The sequence below is a fragment of the Macrobrachium rosenbergii genome, chromosome 9, assembly GCF_040412425.1.
Source record: "Macrobrachium rosenbergii isolate ZJJX-2024 chromosome 9, ASM4041242v1, whole genome shotgun sequence".
Taxonomy (NCBI): Eukaryota; Metazoa; Arthropoda; class Malacostraca; order Decapoda; family Palaemonidae; genus Macrobrachium; species Macrobrachium rosenbergii.
This window is the reverse complement of record NC_089749.1, coordinates 59,587,598-59,600,304: the sequence shown is the minus strand read 5'-3', so window position 1 is coordinate 59,600,304 and position 12,707 is coordinate 59,587,598. Positions and strand designations below refer to the sequence as shown.

Sequence of the window (12,707 nt, the reverse complement as noted above, 5' to 3'; positions counted from 1 at the left end):
TGTGAGTTGCATTCCTCCCAACATGGCTGTGTTGGCTGTGAACTCTTTTTTTTTTCCAGTTGTGGAATTTTTTGCATTTAAGTGTAAATGTCAGTATCAGTAATGTAAATGTGTTTGTGAATTAGGTGTAATGTTGTGAAATAGACACCACTTCTTCCCTTACAGTTTAATTATTTGTTACTTTTTAATTTTTTCCTTTTTTAATAACTGACCTCTTCTGTTGACCTGTTACCATCTGTGACTTTCAGATGAACACCAATTCTTCGGGAGCTTGAATTTCAAGCCAGTGGTTCCTGTGGGCTTGTTCCACATGAAATGGATTCATCTTCTGAATAATAACAAATCTAAAATCATCTCTTTAAGGTGGTTAAGTTTTTACTCAAAAACTCACAGTGTCTTTGTTTTAATATCTCTTACCACTTGGTCACTGTGTCCTAACTGGACATTCAGGCAGAAATAGAGGTTTTAAAACTTTGTATATGGGTTAGGTGTCATTGGTTTTACTACTATGCTAACATGTGTTTTGAACTTGATTTTGACACAATATTTTCCTTTCAGAAATGTGAAATGTGCCACAATTGTGTAGATACTTTTTTGATTTTTACCATTATTATTGTTTGCTGTATATATCCACATTCTGACGTCAGGTTTTTGTGGAACCTTGAGAAATGTGCCACAATTGTTTTTACAATTATTAGATACTTTTTGAGAAATGTGCCACAATTGTTTACCATTATTATTGTCTGCATATATCACATTCACATTCTGACGTCAGGTTTTGTGGACCTTTTTGCCTATTAACCTCTGGTGATTTATGCTAAGTGTAATTTTTATTTATAATATATCCACATTTTATGTAAATTTTAAAATGAGAAATTTCCATTTTATTACTTTTTCAGAAGTTATTTTAGATATATATCCACATTCTCACGTCACCTTTTGTGTGAGAGTGCCATATTTTCTGTAGATACTTTTTTTTTTTTTTTTTTTTTGAGTTGCATTTCCTTCCAACTGACTCAGTTTTTGTGGAACTTTTCTTTTTCTTTTTGAGAAATTTTTGCATTTGTGTAAACATCAGTATTTTTGAAATAGGTTTTATTAGGTGTAATTTATGTGAAATAGACGTCATCTTTTTTGGAACCTTACAGTTTAACAATTTGTTTTTTTAATTTGCCTTTTTTATTACCTGACATTTTATCCACATCCTGACCTGTTGACTTTTTGTGGAACTTTGAGAAATGAACACCAATTGTGTAGATACGTTTTTTTAATTTTACCATTATTATTATTTCTGTGGGCATTTATATCCACATTTCCTGACGTCATCTTTTGTGTAATAACAATGTCCTAAATCACAATTTTAATACTTTTTTTTTTGTTATTTTTACTCAAAACATTTATATCCACATCCTTTGTTTAATTTCTGTTTTTTTAGATACACTTGATTTGTTTACATTCAGGCAGTTCCTGAGTCAGCTTTTTTTAAAACCTTGTGCCACAATTTTGTAGATTTTTTTTATTTGTGTTATTATTACCTGTGTTTTGATCTTGATTTTGACAATGTTTCTTTTGTGGAATGAGAAATGTGCCACAATTGTGTAGATACTTTTTTGTTTAGTTGTTATTATTGTCTGCATATATATCCACATTCTGACGTCAGCTTTTTGTGGAACCTTGAGAAATGTGCCACAATTGTGTAGATACTTTTTTTGATTTTTACCATTATTATTGTCTGCATATATCCACATTCTGACGTCAGGTTTTTGTGGAACCTTGACAAATGTGATACTTGATTTTGCCGTTATTTATGCATTTATACCATTTTTTTTTGGAACCTTTTTCCACTATTATGTATTTTGAAATCGTTATTTTACCCATTTATACACATCCAGGTTTAACTTTTGTGGAACCTTGAGAAATGTGCCACAATTGTGTAGATACTTTTTTTTAATTTACAATTATTATTTTCTGCAGTTATATTCACATTCTGACGTCAGCTGTTTTGTGGAACCTTGAGAAATGTGCCACAATTGTGTAGATTTTTTTTTAATTTACATATTATTATTTTCTGCATTTATATCCACATTCTGACGTCAGGTTTTTGGAACCTTGAGAAATGTGCCACAATTGTGTAGATACTTTTTATTGATTTACCGTTATTATTTTCTGCATTTATATCCACATTCTGACGTCAGGTTTTGTGGAACCTTAGAAATACTATTAAATTGTGTGATACTTTTTTTTTTTTACCAGTTATTATTTCTGCATACATTCATCCTGACGTCAACTTTTTTTGGAACAGTTTGAAATGTGCCATTAATTATCAGATACTGTTAACATTTTTTACCATTATTAATTTGTGAAATTATCCACATTTCTGACGTCAGTCTTTTTGGAGTGTCTTTTTTTTCCCCTTAATAGATATCTTTTTTTTTACTGTTATTATTTTCTGCATTTTATTCCATCTGCATCCTGATAGTCAGCTTTTTGGAACCTTGAGAAATATGCCATTGGTGTGTAGATACTTTTTTACATTTTTAATTTATATTTTGAATATATCCACATTCTGACATCATCTTTTTGTGGAAATGAGAAATGTGCCACAATTGTGTAGATACTTTTTTTAATTTTGTTATTTTACCTGCATTTATATCCACATTCTGAGGGGTTTTAAACCTTGTCAGCATTTTTTGTGGAACCTTGAGAAATGTGCCACAATTGTGTAGATACTTTTTTTTTATTTACCGTTATTATTACCTGCATTTATATCCACATTCTGACGTCAGCTTTTTGTGGAACCTTGAGAAATGTGCCACAATTGTGTAGATACTTTTTTTGATTTGCCGTTATTATTACCTGCATTTATATCCACATTCTGACGTCAGCTTTTTGTGGAACCTTGAGAAATGTGCCACAATTATGTAGATACTTTTTTTTGATTTGCCGTTATTATTACCTGCATTTATATCCATATCCTGACGCCAGCTTTTTTTGAGAATCAACAATTGTGTAGATATTTTTTGAATTTGTTAATTACTTTTTATATCCGTTTTTGACGAGTTGCATTTTTCCAACATGGAAATGTGCCACAATTGTGTAGATACTTTTTTTTTTTTCCAGTTATTATTATTTTTGCATTTATATCCACATCCTGACGTCAGCTTTTTTGTGGAACCTTGAGAAATGTGCCACAATTTTGTAGATACTTTTTTGTGAAATAGATTATTACCTGCATTTATATCCACATCCTGTTCAGCTTTTGTTGGAACCTTGAGAAATGTGCCACAATTATGTAGATTTTTTTGATTTGCCGTTATTATTACCTGTATTTATATCCACATTCTTCCCACAGTTTTTGATACTTGAATTTTTTATTTTTCCCACATAGGATTCATCTTCTAGAATTTTTTTGATCACTTTTAAGAGTTATTACACTGCATTTATATCCACATTCTGACGCCAGCTTTTTGAACCTTGAAATGTGCCACAATTGTGTAGATACTTTTTTTATTGTCCACATTTACCATTTTTTATTTTACCTGCATTTATATCCACAAATCTGATCGTCAGCTTTTGTGGAACCTTGAGAAACTGCCACAGTTGTGTAGTCTTTTTTTTAATTTCTGTTATTACCTGCATTTATATCCAGTAATCCTGACATTCAGCTTTTGTGGAATGAGAAATGTGCCACAATTGTGTAGATACTTTTTATTTTACCATTATTATTGTCTGCATTTATATCCACATTCTGACGTCAGCTTTTTGTGGAACCTTGAGAAATGTGCCACAATTGTGTAGATACTTTTTTTTATTTGCCGTTATTATTACCTGCATTTATATCCACATCCTGACGTCAGCTTTTTGTGGAACCTTGAGAAATGTGCCACAATTGTGTAGATACTTTTTTTTATTTGCCGTTATTATTACCTGCATTTATATCCACATTCTGACGTCAGCTTTTTGTGGAATCTTCTGAAGTGGCTATTATCCTTTCTGGTGATCTCTGTTAAGCTTGGTTTTTATTTATAAGCTTCTTAGTAAATATTAAAATAATTTTCCATTTATCAGAAGAGTCTAGGTCACTGAATATAATACCTTTCTGTGAGGGGAGTATTTTTTGTATCACTTTTTTTTTTTTGTGAGTTGCATTCCTTCCAACATGGCTGTGTTAACTTGTGAACTTTTTTTTTTTCCAGTTGTGGAATTTTTTTGCATTTAAGTGTAAATATCAGTATCAGTAATGTAAATGCGTTTGTGAATTAGGTGTAATGTTGTGAAATAGACACCACTTCTTCCCTTACAGTTTAATTATTTGTTACTTTTTAATTTTTTACTTTTTTTAATAACTGACCCCTTCTGTTGACCTGTTACCTTCTGTGACTTTCAGATGAACACCAATTCTTCGGGAGCTTGAATTTCAAGCCAGTGGTTCCTGTGGGCTTGTTCCACATGAATAGGATTCATCTTTGAGTAATAACAAATCCAAAATCATCTCTTCCAGGTGGTTAAGTTTTTACTCAAAACTCCACAGTGTCTTTGTTTTAATATCTGTTACCACTTGGTCACTGTGAACCCTAACTGGACATTCAGGCAGAAATAGAGAGGTTTTTAAAATTTTTTGTATTAGGTTTGGTTTTACTACTATGTCATTGGTTTTGAACTGAAATTGATTTTTGATACTTTTTTGATTTGCGTTATTATAAAATGAGAAATGTGTTTTGATGCTTTTTGATTTTGACATTAATATATTCCCTTTCAGCATTTTATCACATCCTGATGTCAGCTTTTTGTGGAACCTGAGAAATGTGCCACAATTGTGTAGATACTTTTTTTTTTTGATTTACCATTATTATTGTCTGCACATATATCCACATTCTGACGTCAGCTTTTTGTGGAACCTTGAGAAATGTGCCACAATTGTGTAGATACTTTTTTTGACTGTTTACAATTATTATTGTCTGCATATATATCCACATTCTGACGTCACCTTTTTGTGGACCTTCTAAAGTGACTATTAACCTCTCTGGTGATTTATGCTAAGTTTAATTTTTATTTATAAGCTCTTCAGTAAATATTAAAATAATTTTCCATTTATCAGAAGAGTCAAGGTCACTGAATATCATACCTTTCTGTGAGGGGAGTAATTTCTGTATAACTTTGTTTTTTTTTGTGAGTTGCATTCCTTCCAACATGGCTGTGTTGGTTGTGAACTTTTTTTCTTTTTCCAGTTGTGGAATTTTTTGCATTTAAGTGTAAATATCAGTATCAGTAATGTGAATGCGTTTGTGAATTAGGTGTAATGTTGTGAAATAGACACCACTTCTTCCCTTACAGTTTAATTATTTGTTACTTTTTAATTTTTTCCTTTTTTTAATAACTGACCTCTTCTGTTGACCTGTTACCATCTGTGACTTTCAGATGAACACCAGTTCTTCTGGAGCTTGAATTTCAAGCCAGTGGTTCCTGTGGGCTTGTTCCACATGAATAGGATTCATCTTCTGAATAATAACAAATCCAACATCATCTCTTCCAGCTGGTTAGGTTTTTACTCAAAACTCCACAGTGTCTTTGTTTTAATATCTGTTACCACTTGGTCACTGTGTCCTAACTGGACATTCAGGCAGAAATAGAGGGTTTTTTAAAGCCTTGTATATGGGTTAGGTGTCATTGGTTTCACTACTATGCTAAACATACGTGTTTTGAACATGATTTTGACACAATATTTCCCTTTCAGAAATGAAATGTGCCACAATTGTGTAAATACTTTTTTTTTATTTACCATTATAATTGTCTGCATATATCTCCACATTCTGATGTTAGCTTTTTGTGGAACCTTGAGAAATGTGCCACAATTGTGTAGATACTTTTTTTGACTGTTTACAATTATTATTGTCTGCATATATATCCACATTCTGACATCAGCTTTTTGTGAAACCTTGAGAAATGTGCCACAATTGTGTAGATCCTTTTTTTTTGATTTACCATTATTATTGTCTGCATACATCTCCACATTCTGACATCAGGTTTTTGTGGAACCTTGAGAAATGTGCCACAATTGTGTAGATACTGTTTTTGACTTTACAATTATTATTGGCTACATATAGCCACATTTTGACTTCAGCTTTTTGTGGGACCTTCTGAATTGACTATTATCCTTTCTGGTGATGTCTGCTAAGTTAGGTTTTCATTTATGTGCTTTCCAGTAAATATTGAGTAAATCTCTCTCTATATATCAGAAGTCCCAGTCATTGTTTATCAAACCCTTCCTTGTTCTGCAGTGTGGGTCGTTTAACTGTGCAGACATTCTTATAACTGATTTAGAAGAAGATTTTTGTCACCTTCATAACCTTTTTTCTACTTTACTTCAGAAAGAATCTTCATGGCCAGTCTTTTGGGAGAGAAACTTTGATTGTTTGATCGTCAAGTCTACTGAGGAATTGAAACCTAGTGTGGATGTCTGGTGATTTTTCAGGAAGTGTAGGTTTTAAGTAAGTACAATTTAGATTTGTGGGTAATCATATCCTTTTTAAATGGAAAGATTTGAGTATAGATCAACACTGTGTGTGCAAAGCATGCAAAGCAGTGTCTATTATGATTAGAGACAAGTATTTTTGAATCTTACTTTTCGTAATGTGACATATTCCAGAGGTCTTTTCTTCTGTAGCGTCTTTCAAATGAACACCATATGCTCTGGGAGCTTGAATTTCAAGTCAGTGGTTCGTGTGTGCTGGTTCCATATGAATAGGGGGTATATCTTGTGAATAATAATAACAATAATAGTTAATAATAATGGCAGACCCATGGAGATTATCAGTTGAACACTTCTTAACCCAGTTCTCATTTATACAAATAGGAAGCTTTAAGGACAGTTGGTTGTAGTGACCAGCATCAACACTACACCACAGGAATTTTTAGTCTCAGGCTTCTGCCAGAGCAAAGGATTTTAACACTAGGACGGTTAAGTATTCACCCACGGTAACTTCAGGACATTGTACACTTGTTTAAAATATTCTTTTTCTCCCTCACTTGCTTTCATAAAGAATGTCTTTTGTTCTCTTTTTCCCTTGCATTCCATGAGAATATTCTTTTTTCTCTCTCTTCCTTTTTTTTTTTTTTTCCAGAAGATCCTTCAGTGGCCCATTTTTTTTTTTAACCTGGCAGAAATCAAGGGCCCCAATGGTTTTTATTATTTGTTTTGGAACATATGTTTGGTGAACTCCATTTTGACACAATGTATGTCCCTTCCAGAGATGAAAAGGCCCAGGTGGGATGTTGGGAGTGACAAAAATGGACAGGATAAAAAATGAAAGAATACCAGGAACTACTAAAGTCGTAGAGAACTGGGAAAAGATGCAGAGGAAGAAGACGTGCTCCCTCCAGAATTGAGACAGGATCCGTCAGGTGTTTTTACCAATATCTCCATGATGTGGGTTTGTGGGACACTGCCAACGAGGCTCCAGTAAGTAACAAGAACAGCAATCATAAAAAGAAGTGTATAAAGAGAACTCAAGCCTTATGCTAATATTGTAATTCAGTTCTGTGTGTGACAGCACAGCTCTACTTAGCTAGTTTGTTAACTTGAATCTAAGCACACCTACATAGAAAATCTTTTTCCAATCTTTTCCTATTATTTGAATTTTGTTGGCCATCAGATCAACCTAACCTGAATACCTTAACCTAATTATCATGAGGAAAAGCAGCCTAAGTTATCATAATGATAAGCAATCTCATTTTAAATAGGGTTTTTGTTTTTTTAACAATATTTATCTTAGAGTGCTTATTTTACATAAACCACAGAAAAATATATAGAAAAAGTCCTTGAATCTAAGTGCTTAAACTCACTCCTAATGAATAATGGACCTAAAATGATTTTTCTCCTTCAGGAATGGGGCAAATGTCCTTTGCACTGTTATACACAAAATGCAGACGTACAGCAAGTATAAGGTTTTTGTGTCAAATTCAGCCAGTTCTTCCAATCCTTGAGAACTGTTATTGCATTAGGAAATGTCATCAAATAATAATCTAGAACAGACCCACTGGTCACATTTTATAATGAAGAACTGGCATCTTTATCTGTGTGGGTTCAGGAATTTCCACTTCCAATTTTGCAGGTGTAAAGCCAACTGCCCACAGTGTAGGACACAAACAGTATACAGTAATTATACATGGGTATCGCGTACCTAGACTTTCCTGTGTCTTGGATTTCAAATACGACACTACGTGTGTATTCATATACCACACAGTGAACGCAGCAAACCTTGTACACAATTATCTTGACAGTCAACATCATGAAACCACTGAATGGCTGGAAGTATTCACTTTGCATTCCTTCTACAAGCTGAATGAAAGTGGTCCCTCCCTACATTACACCTCTAAGGAGAAAGGTTCACCATTAATGCATGCAGTGTGGGGACAGTGACTCCAAGAACAACAATTGAAGACTCATTAAATAGTAACAAATCAAAAATGATATATAACGAAAAAAGTAAAGTTTGTGTTATTAATACAGGTTTTTTAATATGACTGCAACCAGAAGGGTTTAGACAAGGCAGTGCCCTTTTTGCCAAAATATTTTTCTTTGTTTGTCTATCTCACCCCTCAGTATACCTAAGGTAATGTCAGCATCCCTTGAAGAAGCATTGGCCCCACAGATTTCAATATTTTGACATCTTAAGAGACAGGTGTTTAGCAGCACCTTGAAATGAGTTCCAAGTCCTGAGTTACATGTAAGAAAGGAAATAAGCAAATTATTGACTGGACAAGCATGCATTGAATACTAAAATATGTTTTTTGTTTTCCAGGTGATTTGATGAAGAGGACCTTGTCGGCAGAGCAGGAGAAGAGATGTCATCGTAGGGGCTGGAAGGGATTTTTAATTGTGTCCTGGTATCCTTATTGAAGCCACCAGCAAGACCGTGTCCTGGTGTCCCTTATTCAAGCCACCAGCCAGAAAACAACTAGCAAGACCTTATTGTGCAGGTACCAGCCCCAGTCTTTTTAGCACTGAGGGGGCTAATCTGACGGGGAATGATAGCTGGTACACTGCAGATAGATCTCTCTGAAATAGAGAACTACTCGATTTTTTTTTTTTTTTTAAATAAAATTTGGTTGTTTCATAAATATCCCCATTCGTACATTCTAGCTCTCTGAAATAGAGCCAAAATAAAGGTAAAAGCATAGAGGTCAGGGAGGAGTAGGTGAACCCTACCTCATTTGGAAATGCCATGTTTTAGTGGTCATGTTATGCTTGAGGTTGTAGAGAGTGGACCACTGGTGGCTGTGGTAATATAAAAATGGCAGTGTGTGAAGACAAAGTCATTCATTGTCAAGAGTAGAGCACTAATGGCTGAGGTAATATAAAAAGGGTAGACAGAACGTGAAGAAAGTCATTCATTGTCAAGAGCAGAACTATGGTAAATGGGCAAATAACTTTAATGCATTTTGGTAGTCGTAAAATTGACTGAAATGTGGAAATAACTCTCTTGGCCAGCTTTGAGTAGCCTATTATTGTGTTCACTCGCTGACCCTGTAACTCGCGACAGTAGATAAATAAAAAAAAAAACAGGTTTGGTGGTGTAAATTGTTAAAGAAAAAAAAAATTCACGTTTGGTGGTGTAAATTGTTAAAGAACAATTCTATTGAGGCAGAAAAGGTAGCCAATATTTCAGTGTCTTGCTTTTGCCTACAAGGATTTTATAATTTCCAATAGATCTAGGTTCCTGGTGTACTAATGTAAACGGTTATGTACACAGTTTAAACCGTTTTTTTCTGTAAGTACAATTCTGGGTCATCAGAGCGATGGATACAACCCGTAGATTCGACTACTTGAGTCACCCCTAACATTTAAAGCCCTATCATTTAAAGTTTTCTTTTTTGCCCAGTCTGGACTATGACCGTGGTTGATAGGTTGTCCTCAAATGTGCGAACCTAGTTTTTTCGCACAAACTATAAAGCTGAAGTTAGCGTCGAATTTTAGAAAAATCATCCTCGTCAGTTACCTTGATATGCGTTTTGGAATTGAGGTTTTAAACCCTCATTCAGCTGTGCAATGAATTGTATGGTTCGGGAGTGATCGTGTTCTCTCCAGATCGAAGATTTGTTTCCACGATACTTTTTAAATGGCACTTGTTAAAGTTCCTAGTACCCCAATTTGGCCTGTGGCATGTAGGCAGAAAGCCCTTGTGTAATAATTTAAACTATCGGACCAGTAACGCCTTCAGTTGTGTACGTGTGTTATGTATTATGCAGCCACTGAAGGCGAGGCGATGCAGAACATTTCAACTTTGCAAAGAATGATGAACAAAGTCCTTTTTGTGTGCTATAGGCAAATATCCTTTATTTTCAGTCTAAAACCCCATTAAGGGAAAAAATAAAGGTGATTAACACTTCTACTAATGGGGAAGATTTGTTTGAGGCCGTCTGCGTAAGCCAAGGCGTTCTTTTTCCATTTTTAGGGTGTGTAACCAAAGGGAATTTTATTCTGGATAATCGAACGTTTGTGGTGTGTATCAGTTTTGACGTCTGATGGCAAAGTCGTTCTACTTACTACGTTGTTTAGAACGAAGTGCAGGTGGATATTATGCATTAGAGCACCTGTAAACCTCGAGAACTGTGTGGAGACAAGAAATATTGATCACAGTTCTCCATTTGATTTTTCCTCTGGAGTTTGAAAACTGGTGTTTATGTGAATTGTTCTTGAACCCTTACTGCCTACTGAGGCTGAAAATTTGTGGAATTTTTCAATTTTTATCCTTGGCAGGAAGATTCTTATTTCTTTGCCCTAATTGAGATCCAGATCCCTGGTATAATGTTTGGAAGGGAGTATGTTCATATTTCACCAACCATAACTGCCAAAATGTGTATAGTTTAAACCTATCTCTGGTTTTTGTGCAACTACTTTTATGGGTAGTCCAAGACTTTTTTTAGGTATACAACCAATTTAGTGGATATGGTCCCTAAATTCAAGGCTGGCCCCGTAGGGGGCTGGTACCGTCACTGCACCTCATGCAGTGCAATGTGGGCATACTTGAGGGTATTTGCAGCGTCCCTTCGGCCCCTAAATGCAACTGCAATCATTACTTTTACTGTACGTCTGTTCATATTCACTTTCATCTCCTGTTCACCTTCCTAAGAACTGATTCATTTACAACTTCTGGGAGGTTTTTCTCCTGTTACGCCTTTCAAACTTTTGCTGTCAATTTCCGTTTCAACGCTGAATGGCCTTGGATGCCCCAGTGTTTGGCATGTATGCCTAAAATTTATTAATCTACCCGTAGATGCAACTCGACCCTGTATTTTCCAAAGCTATAAGTTGTTTTTTTTCCTCGTTCCCCTTCGTCGTAGATGGTATCTTTGAACTTTAGTCATCCCTACTTTTCGACTAACGTTTTCTGTTTTGTCCAGTCTGGACTATGGCCATGGTTGACTGAGTTGTCCTCAAATATGAGTGGAGCTAATTTTTTCTCCTTTGTGTCACTCAAACTATAAAGCTCTTGAAATTACTTTAGTTCTGTGTTCTGTCGAGTTTTAGAAAAGTCCTTCCTCTCATCAGTTGGTAGGCTACTTTAGATATACGGTTTGGAATTGAGTAGTTTTTAAAACCGTCGTTCACCTGTGCAATATGGTTCGGAAATGAATGATCTTGTTCACACCAAATCGAAGATTTGTAGCCACGATACTTTTGAAATGGCACTTGTTCAAGTTTCTAATACCCCATTATGGTGCCTGTGTGAGTTAATGCAGAACATTTCAACTTTGTAAAGAAATTTTGCAAAGAAGGATGAACTTAAAGTGCTGTTGTGTGTTATTTTCAGTCTATTAAGCGCCATTAAGTGGAAAGAAAGGAGAAAGGCAATTGACACTTGGTTCTACAGCTGGGAAAGGTTTGTTTGAGGCCGTCTGCGTAAGCCAAGGCGTTTTTTTTTTGGGGGGGGCGTGTAACCAAAGGGAATTTTATTCTGGATAATCGAACCTTTGTGGTGTGTATCAGTTGTGACGTCTGATGGTTTTCATTCTACTTATTACGTTGTTTAGAGCGAAGTGCAGGTGGATATTATGCATTAAAGCACCTTCAATCTCTCGATTGTGGCCAGACAGGTAGCCTGTCTTTCATTGCATAGCAACCTTGAGATGATGACTGGTTAAGGAAGCTGTTGAAATCGATCAGAAAACCAGGACTGTCTGGTAACAGATCTGTCTGAGCATGGTTGCACAACTGTTGACCAATTATATGAATAAGAGTGGTAGGTCATGGAAAGTTAACCACTTTGGTACTGCCTTTAGCTTTCTGACTGGGTAAGGAAGCTGTAGAAATCTCCCAAAAAACCAAGACTGGGTGTCTGATAACAGCTCTGACAGCCACGTCTGTAAACCACGAGAACTCCTGTGTGGAGACTAACAAATACTTGATAAAATCACATTTATCCATTTGGTTTTTCCTTTGTGGTGTTGGAAAACTGGTACATTCTCTCGGTCCTCTATGTGGGGAGTCAGTGCACCTCACAGGGTGCACTGTGAAAGGGTCTTTGCAGTGTACCTTCAGCCCCAAGCTGCAACCCCTTTCGTTACTTTTACTGTACCCCCTTTCATATTCTCTTTTCTTCCATCTTACTTTCAACTTTTAACCTTTTACTACCGATTTCCGTTTCAGTGCTGAATGACCTCATAGGTCCCGGTGCTTGGCCTTTGGCCTAAATTCAGTTCAATTC

At 35.3% G+C, this 12,707-nt stretch overlaps 1 long non-coding RNA gene across 2 annotated transcripts; it reads left to right on the top strand.

The window, feature by feature from the left end:
• The first annotated feature begins 4,836 nt into the window (after window positions 1-4,836).
• On the top strand, window positions 4,837-9,357 carry LOC136841883 (uncharacterized). 2 transcript variants are annotated; one of them, XR_010854121.1, is made up of 3 exons: window positions 4,837-6,488; window positions 7,249-7,401; window positions 8,802-9,357. It is a non-coding gene; the product is annotated as an uncharacterized lncRNA (long non-coding RNA). The 2 variants fall into 2 exon arrangements; XR_010854120.1 differs by having other exon boundaries at window positions 7,249-7,459.
• The last annotated feature ends 3,350 nt before the right edge of the window (window positions 9,358-12,707 follow it).